The 16,457-nt window shown below is 43.6% G+C and overlaps 1 protein-coding gene across 5 annotated transcripts in view; it reads left to right on the forward strand.

The window, feature by feature from the left end:
- Positions 1-16,457, forward strand: part of RUNX2 (RUNX family transcription factor 2) — a 258,972-nt gene that overhangs the window by 165,826 nt on the left and 76,689 nt on the right. The gene's annotated exons all lie outside the window — the stretch shown is intronic.

Below are 16,457 nucleotides of genomic sequence, written 5' to 3' on the forward strand. Positions count from 1 at the left end.
TTTCTTCTTAAAAATTAACATCAGCATTGCATTACACACTAATCATTCACATTTGGTGCAGTAAGACTCCCAGCTCTCTCTCTCTCTCTCTCTCTCTCTCTCTCTCTCTCTCTTTTCTGCCCCAGTTGTGCAAAAACAGATCTTGCTTTTAGTGTGATTGCTCTTGGGTCCTGGTGACAGAGGAGTTATGTCAGTCGTCATAGATCTTTAAGTTGCCCATCAGAAATACTGAGAGCTGATGTCCCTTAGTCATGTCATCTGGCTTCTGTTGTTGGCAGAGGTAGACCAGAATGGAGGGAAAAATAACTCAAAACAAAATGTACAAGAAACTATTCTAACGGTTAGGTTTTGGTTGATAGTGCTTACGTGTTGAGTGTCCCTAAAAGATTATAAACATAACTGTTTATAAATGGAATGACCTTCCTCTCTTTCTCCCCTGCCCGTATTAGGGATATGTCTCCTTGGATATTTATTTAGAGTAGGTTTCTGTGGGTATATGTATATGAGTCTGAATATATGGGTATGCCTGAGTACATATTTAATAGATAATACAGAATTATAAAAATAAAATATCTAAACACTACAGAGAACCAGATCTCTGCATCAGGGAAGAACATTAGAGCTCTGTGAACAATAGCCATGGATTAGCCTAAAGAAATCACTAAATGTTGATATGTAGGAATTAAGCTTACTGTGTTTACTAGGCAGGCATCCTTGATAAAAATATAAGGGTGAAATTCACACTAACTTGTGAATTTCAAGCTTGTTGCTACAGGTGCTGCTGCATTTAAAGTAGTGGGCTTTAGATCTTCGATGAAGCTTCATAAATAGCTGTCCTTTTGTCTTCAGAGTAATCTTTAGACTGTGTGTGTGTGTGTGTGTGTGTGTGAGCACACGTACCCATTTGTATACATATTTAAGAGTGTTTATGTGTGATTTGTAAGGGACTTATGATGGCTAACAAAATATATATAAGAAAAATATATGTGCTATGATTGGCAATCCCTGAGCTCTTTAAATGTTTGATTTCTGTGTTCTAATCCTTAACTGTTTGCTAATTATGTTGTACTAATGACTAGTGCTTTCAAAGTGGCTTTTGGAAACTGTGTGTTGCTAGATTCATTTAAGAAGATGCTTTCCTCAAGGCTTTGACCACAAACCTGAAGATGACGTCATAAAAAAGCACCAGAGGACGTTTTAGAAACTGAAGGTATCTTAGGTATCATTAGCCAAAAGGTCGGTAAAAGTGGTAAGGGGGATCTACATGTTACCAGCAGATGTGAGTGCAGAGAGTAAGGCTCTGAGAAGGTGTAAGACACGGGGATACCAGGAGAGCATCTGGGCAGACCAGGGTCGTGACCACCTCCATAGACGTGGCTCTCCTCCTCTGGTCACCTCCCTCCCTGCTGGGAGGCTCAGGAAGGTTAAGCTTCTTCTTGTCTGCAGCTTTACAGCAAGCTAGTGGCAGAGCAGAATTCAGTCTCTTGACTCCTGACGTAGTGTGTTTTTTTTTATACAGTACCATGCTACAACTCCCTCATGATCAATTAAAAATAATATTTTAAATACTCACTGGATGTATTTCTAAAAGATGAAAACAGAAAACAGTTGTATTTCTAGGTACCGATAGCTTTCTGGAATGACACCACAAGAGTCTTAGCTCTGCATTGGCGATTATAGCACTAGAATGATTGATTTATAGATCAGTCTTCTCGTTTTTCTAGCATCCAGAGTATTGGGCCCAACAACTGTCTCCAGCAGCCTTCCCAATGTGCAGATTGACACATGTGTTTGTGCCACCCCTACCCACTCTTGGCCATGTGCACTTTCCTTACATGCTTCTGTACTGTTAGTGAGGTGATGGGTACAAGTATCTCCCTATAACTGAGGGTGTGCACACTTCTACTGTGATCCAAATTATTACACAATCCAAGAACATCCAAGAACAGCAGCAACTTTGAAGTGAATTTATTTCACTTTTTTTCCTCTCTGGGTTAATTTTCTTATTTATTTAGTGAAGATAATTTAGAGCCTACCACACATAGAGAATTAGGTCTCGGGTAATACAGGAGGAGGGGAGAAGAAAAGTGCCCTGTCCTTGACTTAAAGTCTAATTGAAGAGATAGCGATCCTTCCCAGCCCTCACACAGCCACATCTGTCCCTGGACTGTAATGTTGTTGTTTCCTGAGTCCACGTTCTTCTCCCTGCACCCTCTTACTTAGGCTGTTCTATCTCCGGTGGTCTGTGTCTGCAGAAAGGTGCCATCCATCCCTCAAGGTCATTGTTACCTTCTTTAGGAAAGAGTCCTGGGACCTGTGTCTAGAGGCTGCCTATCTAGCCTCTAAGCTGTAGTTGAGATTGCCTTCTTTTACAGCTTCTGGGTGTTTCTTTGTTTCCACCTTGCTAGACTGCAGATTCTTCAAGGGATTTATTACAGGGATTAATTTTGCTTGTGTAGGCACAGTGGTAGGTACATCTGGTGAAATGTTGAATTAATGAAAGTTTAGATGACAAGATGTCAGTACAAGAAGAGCTGAGATGTCATGCCTTGTTGGCATCAACTGTTCTCTCTCATTTCCTGTCTCAGGGTGCTGTTGTTCCCTGGTGATGAGCACCAGTGGCAGAAATCACATTTCGGTATAACGCTTGCATAGTGAAACCATTTGGTTTCATTCCAGTGTAGGATCTACACAATTGCATGCCTAAATGTAAGTTCTACTTACGAGCCTTGCCTACGATGGGTTTTGTAACTTCTCCGCAGTATGTAACGTCTGCATTTTTTAGTTCATGGAATCCTTTGGATAAAGAAGTTTGTCATCTCTCATTGGCTTGGCCCTCTTGATATCTCAAGCTCTTACCCCAAGACTATAGATGATGATCATGGTTGTATGGTAACTACTATATATACACTTGCCAACAGAAAAGGGGTGAAATGAAGTTAGAAGTCATAAACTGAGGAAGTGATAGGCACTGAGTGTTTCATATTAGTGTTCTCCAGTGTCTCTTGTAGTTCCTAGGGCTAATGGTCCTAGCTGTGCAATGGGCTGGCTTCTCTGCCGTGCTGGTGTGATGGTCCTTCTGTTGTCGTCTTTAATGGCTGATGTTCTATCTGAAGGCCCCAGGGCCTCCTATGGCTTCCTGAGGAAGTTGCTTCCTCTGTATCTTTTTTCTTTTCTTTTCTTTTCTTTTCTTTTCTTTTCTTTTCTTTTCTTTTCGTCTTCAGACATCTCGTGCCTATCTCTGGGTGCTAGGAAACACCTAGTCGGTCACAAATGGCTACTTCTTTTGATTCAGAACGTGGTGCTTAGCAGTGGAGTTAGGGATATTATGTTAGGAGATACTGCTCAAGACAGTCACTGTTTTAACCTCAGTACTTTGTGGGTGAGTGAGCTACACCTAAACAACAACAACAGCAACAAAAGCAGACCTAGGCCCTTGGGTTTGGTGGATTGGGACATTCATCTAACCTTTGGGGCTGGGCGTTCTGCTGTTCTATTATTCATTCATTCAAAAAATACTCGAGTGCTTACTATCTGCCAGGCGTTAAGTAAGTGCACAAGATAGATACAACTTCTGCTGACAAGGAGCTCCCCTTTTCGTGACAGACGGTGTCTGTAAATGGGTAAATAAGCATACATACGAGATAATTTCAGACAATAACACATGCTTTGAGAAATTGAATAGAGTAATGCATTAGAGAGCAACTTAGGGAAAGAAAAAGGTAATTTTGATTAGGAAGTTGGGACAGGGTTCTCCTAAGAGCTTTGAAGATCTGTGAGGAAGAGCATTTTCGGCCACGGAAGACTCATGCACAGGCTCCCGGGAAGCAGTGACTGTGGTTGCTCAGGGGTCAGGAAGATCAGTGTAAGTGGAATGTAGCAAACACAGGAAATGATAACAGAAAGCCAGGCAGGGAGTGGATTATGGAGCGCCTTCAAGGACCTGGTAAGGAGCTTGGGTTTTGCTCTGATCGCAGTGGGATGCTCTTGAAGGATGTGAAGCAGGGGAATGACCTTATCAAATTTACATGCTTTTAAAAAATCACCTTGGCTGCTGTGTGACGAACAGATCATAAGGAGACAATGGTTGAAGCAGGGTCGTCGTTTCGGAAGTTACTGCAGTAGCCCAGGAGAGAGTTAAGGATGGTTAGCATTTTTTCTTCTTTCTTCAAGACTCAGATCAAAGGCTGGCACCTCTGTCAGGCTTCTTCCAACCTACCCACACTGAGCCTGAGGCTTCCATACCGCCAGTCCATGTGGCGACAGTTACTTGTTTACACGTCTGTCTCCTTCATCAGACTTTGAACTTTCAAAGTCTAGGGCCATGTTTTATTTTATTTTATTTATTTATTTAAAAAAATTTTTTAATGTTTATTTTTGAGAGAGAGAGAGACAGACAGAGTGAGTGGGGGAGGAGCAGAGAGAGACACACACACACACACACACACACATACACACATACACACACACAGAAACTGAAGCAGGCTCCAGGTTCCCAGCTGTCAGCACAGAGCCCGATGTGGGGCTCAAACCCATGAACTGTGAGATCATGATCTGAGCTGAAGTCTGGCGCTTAACCGGCTAAGCCCTGGGCCATGTTTTATTTAGCTTTGTGTCCCCCTTGTCTTACATAGTGCCTGTTGCCTTGTCACTTTGGTTTGGTGACGAATGGATCATTGACCTCTTCGGGAAGTGTGATCCACTATTATCCTAGCCCTAGTACCTATTTGGTTGACTTACTCTTAGCTACCCTTTATTTATTGAAAAGCGTGTTGTGTGCCAGGCATTATAATGAGGTTAGTTCATACGCTCCTTACAACAGCTCTGTGAGATAGGTGGCATTATTTTGAAAGCTGAGGGTCAGAGGGGCCAGGTACCTCGCCCAAGGTCCCACTTACAAACCATTAAGTGGTAAATATAGGAATTAAAGCCAGATCTGCTTTGCTTCAGGGTCCCATGCTCCTTAACCACCGTGCACTCTTGGGAGGCTGAAGCATACTTCTATCGTGGCTTGGTTTTCCCCAGTTTCAGTACCTACGTCATTTTATTTATGCAGCTCTTCCCCACTGACATACTGGTTTTACATAAAGTTCTTAATCAAAGCCTTAAGACAATTCTTAAAAGTATGTGTTTTCCAGGTGGAAGAAATTGATTCTTTGAGAAATGACTTCCCGAAAGCTTCTTTAGCCATTATAGTTGACTGTGAGTTCCAGATTCTTGGTAGGCAGTCACCCCCATCCCTATCACGTCAGTCATGTTGCTGACAATCTAAGTGGTAGGTGTCCTAAGGGACTAATCTCTTTGTCTTCTCTCCATTGGGTATTATTCAGAATCCTCAGAGATATTTTCAGAAAAGGGAGGCATTAAGAGTGTCTGAATCATGCTTTAAAATGCAATAAAACTGGTTTTAATGATTAAATTATAGTTGTAGGAGCATAGATGCAAGGTAGCATTCTTCGGAATATCTTAGAAAATAACCTGGCCAGGCATCATGTAGGATAATAATCTTACCAGCAGTTACCTTGACCAAAGCGAAGTAGTTTCCACCCGACTTCGGTCCGATTCCATATTCCCTTGGCAAATGCCACACCTTTAAACATTGGAAGGCTCTCAGGCAGTCGGGCCCCTGAGCTTGGCCTGTGTACGTTGGAGGTCCCAGGCCCGAGTCCACTGTACTCACACTGAAACATTTACTAGCATAATCCTTTCCCAAATAGGAAAGCACAGCTGAGTAGCGTGCGTCTCAAATTGCTGCTCTGTTCAAGTGCACAGGGATCACACGACTGTTTAATGTGACACAGGGTGAGAGGTGAAGTGGACGTGGGGCTGGTGGCTGGGGGGCGGTGGTTGTGTGAGGGAGGGTGAAGTCATGAGAGGGGCTCGGGCACTGTTAGCAGGAAGAGTGGCCTCAGGTGCCCTCCCTGTGAGATGATGGTGGGGTGTGGAGAATGGGAGTTAAGCAAGGTCTCCTGCTTTATGACCACCGTGGTCTTACTCGCCCGTAGGCATCTCGCGTCCGAAGGAACTGAAATCGCCACATTCAGAGACCGGCTGTTGAAAGTACTATTCTTGTACTTTGGTGGTGCTACTGTTTAATTTCTGAAGTTACTAGAGAGTCCTGTCCCATCTTCTTCCTTTGAGCTTATTTGGGCAGACCAGTCAGGGCAATTTGCTGCTGCTGTGCCCATTTGTGCACTGGGAATCATTTTAGGGGAGGTCACTGGTTACAGTCCTTGTGAGAAAACAGCACAAATTCTGTGTCAACACAATTGCACATGTCTTCAGCTCTGGCGGCCACCTTATGATGAAGAGCAGAGTTCAGGTCCAGCCTGCGCTGGCTTTGAAGAAGAAAGCTTAGTAGGACCCTGCGAAAGGCTGGTGGTCAACATGTCATGCTGTTGTTAGCCTGTTAGCATCATCTGTAGATTAACTTCTTACAGGTCTCTGGACTTCTGTTAGTAGGAATTCCCTTATTAACTGAAGATGCTCTGGCTTTCTTATGCTTTTAGGAAGATAGAGAGGGGCAGTGTTCCAAGAAAAATTAATTTCATGAGTTTCAAAAACTTGTCTTTGTAATTTCCTCCCGTCTGGAATAGAAGATGCATAGTTAATATCTAATTGTGATAAGAAGAATCCATCTACATAATGCCTCGCTTTATCCTTCCCCAAGACTCTTCCGTTTCTAGCCTGTCTTTGGGTCTCTGCCCCAAAGGAAGTCTTGATTTTTTTCTCATTATTTTCCAGAGCGTTATGGTATGCATGACTTTCCTCTTTCCTAGTTGCCTGGTGACCTTTCCAGCCCATTTTCACCTTTTGCAACAGAGTGTAGACAAAATGATCAGAATAGGAATCTCACGTTGAATGAAATATTTAACCTACAAGGCTAACTCAGGAGAGGGGCAGGTCCATGTGATGTAGTGGATGGTCCAGTGGAGCATTTTGGTGATTAATCATCGATGGGCGCCTGGGGCTTCAAAGGCAGAGTTGGTATGCATTGTACTATGTACTGTTAATAGTGACAGCAATACCTTACAAATGTTACCTGTTTAGAAAGTGCTTTGGTTCCATATTTTCATTTTAATATGTGTAGAAATATTCCAGGAAGGAAAAATCGTATGTCACTACGACCACGTAAGACCATCCGATTTTTTTTCCTAGGGCTTTGTTTGCTTTGAATAAAGACTTGCTTTTTCACTGTTTCTAAACAGTTGGTGGTAGCAGTCTTCAAAAGATGGATATCATGGAAGAGTCCATCTTGTGAAGCCATTTAGGAATAAGAAACTTAGGACCAGGTTTCTGAAACTCTCAGAGTTAAAATCGGTGTTGCAGGAAGATTAAATCTGACAAGGTGGTTTTAGGTGGAGGGGAGGGGAGGGTGCAGGGGAGAGGGTTGAGAAGAATAGTGAATAGTCTTGGAGCAGTCATCAAGGTGAATGATGGGAAGGGAAAATGACTTTGGTTGAGCGTTGCTGAGGAGCCGGCTAAGGACAGAGATAACTGGAAGAGCCCACGAGCATAATTTTGTGTGTCTCTTGCATGGGTTGCAGTTTGGGAATAGGGGGTGGGCTCTGGTGGATCACCGGGAGAATGACAGTTTCTCCCAGGACTTGGTAGGACTTGGTACAAGTCAGGGAAACAAGGAAGATGTTGAGCCACTTACCAGTGTGGAGGAATGTCCTGGAGGTTGGTAGGTCATGGCAAAGATGGAAGAACTTCTGAAGAGGAGTTAGCTTGTCTGGTGACCTTGGAGAATGAGCCAAGTGGAAAGGTTAGGAAGAAAGATCCAGGCAAGTCTGAGTTTCAGTTCAGGAGGGAAGTAGGAGTGTTTTAAGGAAAGGTCGAGGGCAGATGAGAGCTGTTGGCCGCTCCTTCAACCATTCCTCATAATGGCAGCTGGAGGCTCTATCTGATGCCGCCTTGAGAAAACACAGCCCTCCAGCTAGGTATGACCGGAGAAGTAGGGGTTTTCTGGTACTTTGTTAATGCATTCCAAGACTGTGTTAACTTTTTGTCATCCTGTCCCACTGTGGCCTGCAGTCCAAGAAGAGCTCTGATCTTAGGGCAGGCTTCCCCCATCCTGTCTTGGAGTTGACCAAAAGGCAGCACTGTACTTTCTTATTCGGTTTCATTATGTTGCTTCCATCTCCTCCTTCCATCCTGTTAAGGTTATTTTATAGTTCTGATGCTTCACCCAGTATGTTGGCTGTTCCTCACAACGTGGTCTCATCTTGCAGCTTAGATAGGTTGTTTCTAATTCTTTAAGACTTTAGGGAACATGCTGGATGTAACTAGGATCAGAACGCCCTTGAACCTGTCACCATGCACCTCTTTCAAAGCTGACCATGATTCACCTCGATTCATCCCCGCTACCACTTTCTGGTAGACCTCGTAGCTGGCTATAAATCACATTAGAGATAAGGTAGTTAGTTACCTGGCTGAGGTCAAGATGCACAACGGATGGATGCTTTTTCTTCTAGTCTGTTGCTGAAGTAATCCTAAGAAGCAGGTTTTTAGTGAACCCATTCTGCTTTCTGATTGTCACCGTGGAGCTCAAGCGTGACAAGCCCGTGGTACACAGGCTGTGGAAGGTGACTTAGAGTTTTCAGTGGGCTTGCAAGCAAGTGGTCACCAACAGAGGCTCCAAAAAACTAGTTGACATTGAGATTTTACCAATAGCAATGCTGTTTGCAGAATAAGGTAAATGGGGTAAGCAAATGGAAAACTACTAGATGTTGTGCAGTAAAGGCATTACCTTCAAGCAATTTAATAAGTATCACGGGGTGGAGGGTGGGGGGGAAGGAATGCCAGCGAGCAAAGCTAAGATTAGTAGTGAGTGGAGTTATGGGGAGACAGACTTTACTTTTACTATGACTTTGTAGCCCTGATCTGTCAAATAGAAACCCTTTGCCTACTGTTCTCCACAGTTCTTGCAATACCGTGGGGTATGATTCATCTTGGAGCAGAACCTTGAATTCACTTAAAGCACAAGTCTCTCTCCTCTGTCTTCTTACCTCTCCCGAGCCTTAATTTCCTCTTAAGCATGTTTGTTGTGTTCATTCTATTTGAAGATCATTCTTGATAGGGAAGATTAAATCAGAATAGTGTTGGGTAATTTTCCTTTTTTATCATCACTAAAAATTACTCCCTTTGTTCTCAAACTTTGGTGCATATTAGCGTCACCTGGGGAGCCTGTTAAAACTACAGATGCCTGCTGGGGCGCCTGGGTGGCTCAGTCAGTTGAGCGTCCGACTTCAGTTCAGGTCATGATCTCGTAGTTCGTGAGTTCAAGCCCCACACTGGGCTCTGCAGAGCCAGCTTCTGATCCTCTTATTCAGTTTCTCTCTGCCCCTCTCCCTGCTCGTGCTCTCTCGAGGATAAATAAAACATTAAAAAAAAAAAAAGTATAGATGCCTGGGTTTTACCGCTGAACCAGAATGTATGAGGTGAAGGCTGCCTGAATCTTAGCTGCAAGGCCATGGGCTCTGCTGCTCACCCGGAGCTGAGGTGAGCCTCAGGAGCCTCATCCCCGTGGTCAGATGATGTGTGTGGGCAGCTAAGTGCCTCAGGCTGCTTCCTGGTTTTCCCAAGTGCAGCTCCTGGACTCCACCCTTCTGTCCATTTCAGCTGCTGTTTTCCCTGCACACCCTTCCCTGTATGCCGAGCCCTAGGCTGGGCTCGTGCCCTGTTTCTATTATGATGCTGTCGGAGGGAGATGTTAAAAAATGCATATCTGATTATGTCACCCCATGCTTGAAACACCTCCGTGACCTTCCACTGCACTTAGGATAAAGCTGGAAACCTCTAGTGTGGCCCGGCAGGTTCTGCCTGGCCTGACTCCTCCCTGTGCTCCTCTCCCACTATTTTGAACCTTTTGTCAGTAATCCACCCACACTGGCTCTCTCAACTCCTCAAGAAACCATACTGCCTCCATCCCAGGAACTTGATATACACTGTTCGCTTTGCCTAAAGCTTTCTTAACCTCACCTACTAATCTACTGGTTTTGCTGGCCATTGAGTTCTTGACTTAATTATCACATCACATCACATCACATCACATCACATCACATCGTCAGAGAAGCCTTGACCCCCAGGTGTTACTACAGCCCCCCACTGTGTGTTGTTATGGTGCCAAGAAATCTCCTTTCTAGTACTTATCACAGTTACATGATTAGTTGATTAATGTCAGTCTCCCCTACCAGATTGTAAACTCCGTGAAGTTAGGGATTAGGTCTGTCTTTATCTCACTATTAATATCTCTAGTGCCTAGCACAGTACCAGGGTAGGCTACTCAGAACATATTTTTTGAATGAATGGATGGATGGATGGATGGGCGAATGAATGACCAGGAGATAATTCTTAGGACAGTGGATATCATCATCTATCTGACAATAGGAATCGCCAGGCCTGGGGACCTGTGATACCCTCACTGCTATATCTGACCCCCTGGATGTGGATATCAGCCTGATTAGACCTGAACTGACTGCACCCACTTCAGTGTGATAATTTGAACTAAAGGTCACTTCCCCTGGCCAGCACCACATCCCAGTTATATCTCAAGTTCTGGTTCTGTTTGTATCTTATTTCTTTCCCTCTGCCGGCTTTAACATTGAGGTCCAGGAGATGCCAATTCTGAGGCCAGATTAGGGGTGACATATGGTACAGACTCTTGATTCATCTAGTAGGTTGTTTTTTCTAAATAAGAAAATCACCCTCGTTTTTTAAATAAGATGGTTATGAGTCTCATTCATCCAAAAGCTGTTGATACTTTTAAAGCACTTACTCATTACCTTGTCTTCATTTAACTTCCTTCTGTTGTTTTTTTTTTTGTTTTAACCTTTTGTTATGGGATATGACCTCTTAGACTCTACATAGCATTTCTCATTCTCTTCCCTGCTGTCATCTCCTAAGAGTTACTAAGTTCCTCTTCTCCCATTGTTTGCTTTGTGACATAACTTGTCATGCCTGGCGTACCTTGCGTCGCATCCAGTTTTATCCAAGCAGCGTGCTGCTTTTTTTCTCCTCAAATTTCAGTTGAAAGCCCTGTGAATCAGTTGGGTTGGTCTTCTGCCAAATGAACCTGGCAGCCATCTTGGTCCGTTTGAGAAAGCCCTGGGTTGGGGGTGGGGAGAAGAGGGGGCGTCAGAATCCTGTTCTTGGTGCCTTCCGTGCTGAGATGAGCCATGATGCTCCGTGACGGGAGATGCTGTCGGTGTCAGCCATCAGCTACCTTCAGCCCAAGTCAGCTCAACACACCTTCAGTAATTTCAGTTACAACTGCTGTCTTCCAGAAAGGAGTGAGGGTAGGGAGCCCACTTTTCTGAGTAGTTAGAATTATAGCATTTCGTAGCAGGAAAGCATCTTAGAGATAACACATCCGTTCTCATCTCATCTCATCTTCCAGGTGCAGTGAGACTCGGGAGAAGGTAAATTAGTGGTACACAGCTGCACACCTGTTGTCAAAGCCACCAGTCCAGGGCTCTTCCTGTGCTTGGAGGAGCCTGTTTGGCTTAGGAACTGTGTGTCCTATTAGTCAAGAGAACCAGAAGTGAGTGGGAGAGCTCGTTCTAAAAATCCAGTCTAGCTAAAAAGGTTATGAGAGAAGACACAGAATTTAAACATTTACTATTTAGTGTAAACTGTTTTGAAATGGGAATTAACGTACATGTGGCTGTGCGTGTATTTGTGTTATGAATGATAGTGATATGGCAGAAATAGTTTAGGATAGGAAACTGTAAATCTGCCTCTCTCTGTTGAGATTATGGGCTTTATTCGACCCTGGTAGCAATTGAGAGGTATAATTTTAAGCTAGTAAACTCTACACACAGTTCATTTTAAGTACTCCAGTTTTCTTAAGAAATATTTGATGTTTATACAGACTAAGTAATGATTTGAGTAATGAGTAGGGAAAAAATGGGTGGGGCTTTCTAACTGTACCCTGCCCCACCCCCCCGCCCCAGTACAGCAGGTGCTCACTCTAGACACACTGAGCTTTGGCAGAAACCATCAGCCCTTGTCGGGTCACATTACACAGAAGCCTGCTGGCACCAGAGACAGGAAGAAGCCTTTTGTGTGCTGGTTCAGGCTTTGCCCCTGCTAACTTGTTTCCTCCTATCTCTGCGTGAAGTTCAACACCGCGTCCATGGTGTGCCTTGTCGTGAGTGATTCTTAGGAAAGCAGGCCCTTCTTCACACCCACATATGTTTAACCAAAGTGTTTACAAAAGGAGGCCTGCTAAGAGCAACCACTGAGTCTCCATGCTTAGCTCTCACTGGGCTTTCACGCGGCTCTGTGCCCACTCTGCTCCCCCGCAACTCAAACTTATTCAAACTTAAGAAAAGACACTGATGTATTTTCCTAGAGTCAGTTCATTTTCCTATGGTGCCTTTTCCCTAACTATCTGCCTTCCTCTTCCTCTCTTTTTGTGACCCCAAGTGTATGGAGCTTAATTATGCAGACATGTAATTAGCTTTTCAGTCATTTGAAAGTATGGATGCTCTTAGAGCCATGACTCTTTGTATACCATTTTAGGAGATGAATGGCCACTCCTTCCTTTTCCCCATCCCTGTGACTGAACTTCATAAGCTATGGTCCAGCTCAAAGAAGAGAGCTTGCTTTCCTTGTATCCATAGGTTTAAATAAATGTTTGCCTCCATTTTTGCCTGGTACTGAGACACCTTGAGACATGGGAACCACTCTTCCCCAATTAGCACGTGGGGGCATCTCCTGGGTACTTGCCTTGTGTACTTTGTGTTTTGGGGGTTTATAGCACTGATCCCCAAGAAGCCCAAGCAGAAGGATCACCCCCCTGGCAAGAGAGCTTATGAAATCTACTCTGACATTGATGCTTCATGGTTCATTTCTATCTTTAGAGTGTTTTTTAAAGACAGAAGTACATGCTTTGAACATTTTAAAAAATTTTTTTAATGTTTATTTTCGAGAGAGAGAGACAGAGACAGAGAGAGACCGAGCACGAGCGGGGGAGGAGCAGAGAGAGAGGGAGACACAGAATCCGAAACAGGCTCCAGGCTCTGAGCTGTCAGCACAGAGCCCGACGCGGGGCTCGAACTCACAAACCGTGAGCTCATGACCTGAGCCAAAGCTGGATGCTCAACCGAATGAGCCACCCAGGTGATAATTTTCTGGTTTGCCAAAACAGCATGCAAAAACTCCTTTCCCCCCACCCCTCAAAAGCCCTGTTAAGATGGCAGTAATGACTACTTGTACTTTGCAGTTGGGAAAAGGACAGGTAAATAAGAACCTTGCCTGTGACTTAGTGAGTTGGGAGAGAAACTGGAAAGTGTACACAGAATTCTGGGCTTCTGGTGTCTTTTAAAAAACATAAGCCATATGGGGCAACCCCACACAGTGTTGGTAGTAGTCGTGTGTGTGACAGACCATGCCTCAGAACCAATGCTGATGGATTCTTTCTGTAAAACCTGAACTCTTAGTAGCTAGAATCGATCTGTTCTCGCAAAGGAGACCCTGATTTCTTCTGGAAGGGTACAGTTACAGATCCGAGGTGTCTATGAAATAGCCTGACCTTATGTGCCTGGTGGTAGTTCTCGGTATGCTTGCACAGTTCCATCGGGGGCCCATTTTCTCACTGGCTTCATGCAGGCTGTGGGAGCTCTCTGTGCCCTAGGCCCTCTCTCATTTAGTCATCTTGATTTGCCACTTCCTGCCTGTGAGTATGGCAGGCCCATCATAGAGGGAGGACCTGATTTTCTCTCTCAAGTTTATCTTACAGGTCAAACTTGACCCCAGCTGCCCTTCAAAACCCCCCTTTGTAGGTGAGAACAGAGACGCGTGGGAAGAAATAGGGGCACAGTCCTATGTAAACCCTCCTCTGATATTTAGGATTCCAGATTTCCCAAGCACTAATGGGTATGTGCGCAGGAAAAAAAAAAAAGCAACACCAGGGTTTTGTTATTAAATGGTCATATCTATATAAAAACATATGTCACTACTTTGAATTTCTATAATGTAGTCATGAAAATAATATTGATACTGTTTCTGAGAATTACCATATAAAATAGTGAAGTGTACTGTTAAAAAAATCACAAAATATTTAAATTTCTTTTTTAACGTTTATTAATCTTTGAGAGACAGAGACAGAGCATGAGCAGGGAAGGGGCAGAGAGAGGGAGACACAGAATCCGAAGCAGGCTCCAGGCTCTGAGCTGTCAGCACAGAGCCCGACGCGGGGCTCGAACTCACAAACTAAGAGATCATGACCCGAGCCGAAGTCGGATGCTCAACCGACTGAGCCACCCAAGCGCCCCAAAACATCACAAAGTATTTAGAGCTCAACAGCAGTTTTCATTTCTTTCAAAAAATTTCTGAGAAAGGAAGTTCAGCTGTCCTCTGAAAGCTTGTGGGTGCTTCTAGGTAATCAGGTCACTCAGGATGTAATATCAAGACTATCATCGGCACTTCTATCATCTGAGACACAAAGATCAAGAATATTCTTATTTATGTAGGAAAGGAGAGTAGGACATGGTACTTATCTCTGTGCTTCTACAGAGTCAAAAAACAAACCATCCAGTACAACTCTGGATGGGGTGAGTGAAGGAGGGGTCAGACCAGCCCTGTGGGGCCTGAGGTCTGGGTGAAGGTGGTTTCTTGTTTGTTTGTTTTTTTAAGTTTATTTATTTTGAGAGAGCACGGGAGTGAGTAGGGGAAGGGCAGAGAGAGAGAGAGAGAGAGAGAGAGAGAGAGAATCCCAAGCAGGCTCTGCACTGTCAGCACAGAGCCCAGTGCTGGGCTCGATCCCATGAGCTGTGAGACCATGACCTGAGCTGAAATCAAGAGTCGGACGCTCAACCTACTGAGCCACCCAGGAGTGCCAGTATCTTGTTCGTTAATGGCTAGTTAGTAGCTTTGTCTCAGCGAGGCCCTGCGCTCTTCCCTGGTAACAACCTTCAGATTGACTGGTGATGCCTGAAAACATCTGTCACCTGCTCTGACTCACCCAAGTTAAGAGCGAGTCCCAGAAGTCTCAGGTTTCTTCGGGAAGTAGAGTTCTGAAACCATTTGTGAGATCAGGTTAAGATGACTTTCCTCGACTGTAAGCATTAATAATTGTCCAAAACAAAGCAAATAAGCTATAATCATATATTTATGATAGGATTATGTTTTCTTGGTGATTGGGCATTTAGGAAGTCAAGGTAGTTTGTAGCCTTTTTGCACTAAAGGTTTGAAAAAAGTTAAGGGGTATAGCATTAAAAAATACACTAAAACAGATTAGGATTTTTTGGTCTGGGAGAAACCAAGACTAAGAAAGAACGTGATTAAAGGTTAAATGTTTGGAAAGGATATTGGCATGACCAACATGGATATATTCTCCAAATACTGGACTTCAAAACTATAGAAGCTTCCTAAGAATTGTCCTCCACTAGAATAAGAGATTATGAGCTGGAAACATAAATACACAGTGAAGATTCAGTCAAGGTAGAGGTTTTAACAGTGTTGAACGTTTGTTGGGTTCTTTCCATGCGCTCACTCTTTACTACTTTGTCTTGATAACAACTGTAGAAGGAAGATGTACTTATTTATCTCCATTATACAGACTAGGAAACTTGAAGATTGGATCAGTTAAGATCACACAGGCCAGAAATAGTGGAGCTGGGATTGATGATATCATTCACAGGGTGTTAGAGAAGGCCTGGGATATTTTGGGACCATTACTTTTTTTTTTTTTTTTTTTTAAAGAGACTGCTGTCCACTTTTCAAATTATCATTATTATTAAAGTTTATTTATTGGAGAGAGAGAGCATGTGGGGGAGGGGCAGAGAGAGCCACCCAAGGCACCCCTTTTAAAACCATTTATATTAAATACAGTGACCCCACATGGTAGTTCTTTTATTTTTTCTGTAGTAACTCTCTCTCCTTAAGTAGGTCATTATCATAGACTCTGAGGACAGTGACCTTGAAAGAAATCGGCTGGACTCTGCAATGTGCCCTCTGAGACAAAAAAAACAAAGAGAGACCCCACTTGTTAAGGATAGTGAGACGTTATTTTTGCTAATCTTGGGTATCTTCAGGAAGGATCTCCACTAAAAGCCAAACTGTCCTTTAATGGACTGTTCTAGTAGAAATTTTGGAAGTCAGGGACTTTATGTAAAAATTAAAACCTCACTGATACAACTTCTTGTATAGCCTGATGGGAAGTTAAAGAATGACTAATTACTGATTCATTATAAGATTTCATTGTTCACTCATGCCACCCTGGGAGGTTCATTCCATGTTTGTTTACCGAGCACTTACTGTGTTCCGGGCATCACAATGAATTGTGTTGAGTCTGACTTTGGAAAACCTCAAGAACAACGCTAGACAGCCCAACCACCCTGGGTAGTTTAGAGTCAGATTTTTAATTTTTTTGAATGATAATGATGATTTGCCACTCACTGTATATTATTTAATCCTTACAACAACTCTGGGATAGTATTATCATACCC

This window comes from Panthera uncia (assembly GCF_023721935.1).
Source record: "Panthera uncia isolate 11264 chromosome B2 unlocalized genomic scaffold, Puncia_PCG_1.0 HiC_scaffold_24, whole genome shotgun sequence".
NCBI classification, from domain to species: domain Eukaryota; kingdom Metazoa; phylum Chordata; class Mammalia; order Carnivora; family Felidae; genus Panthera; species Panthera uncia.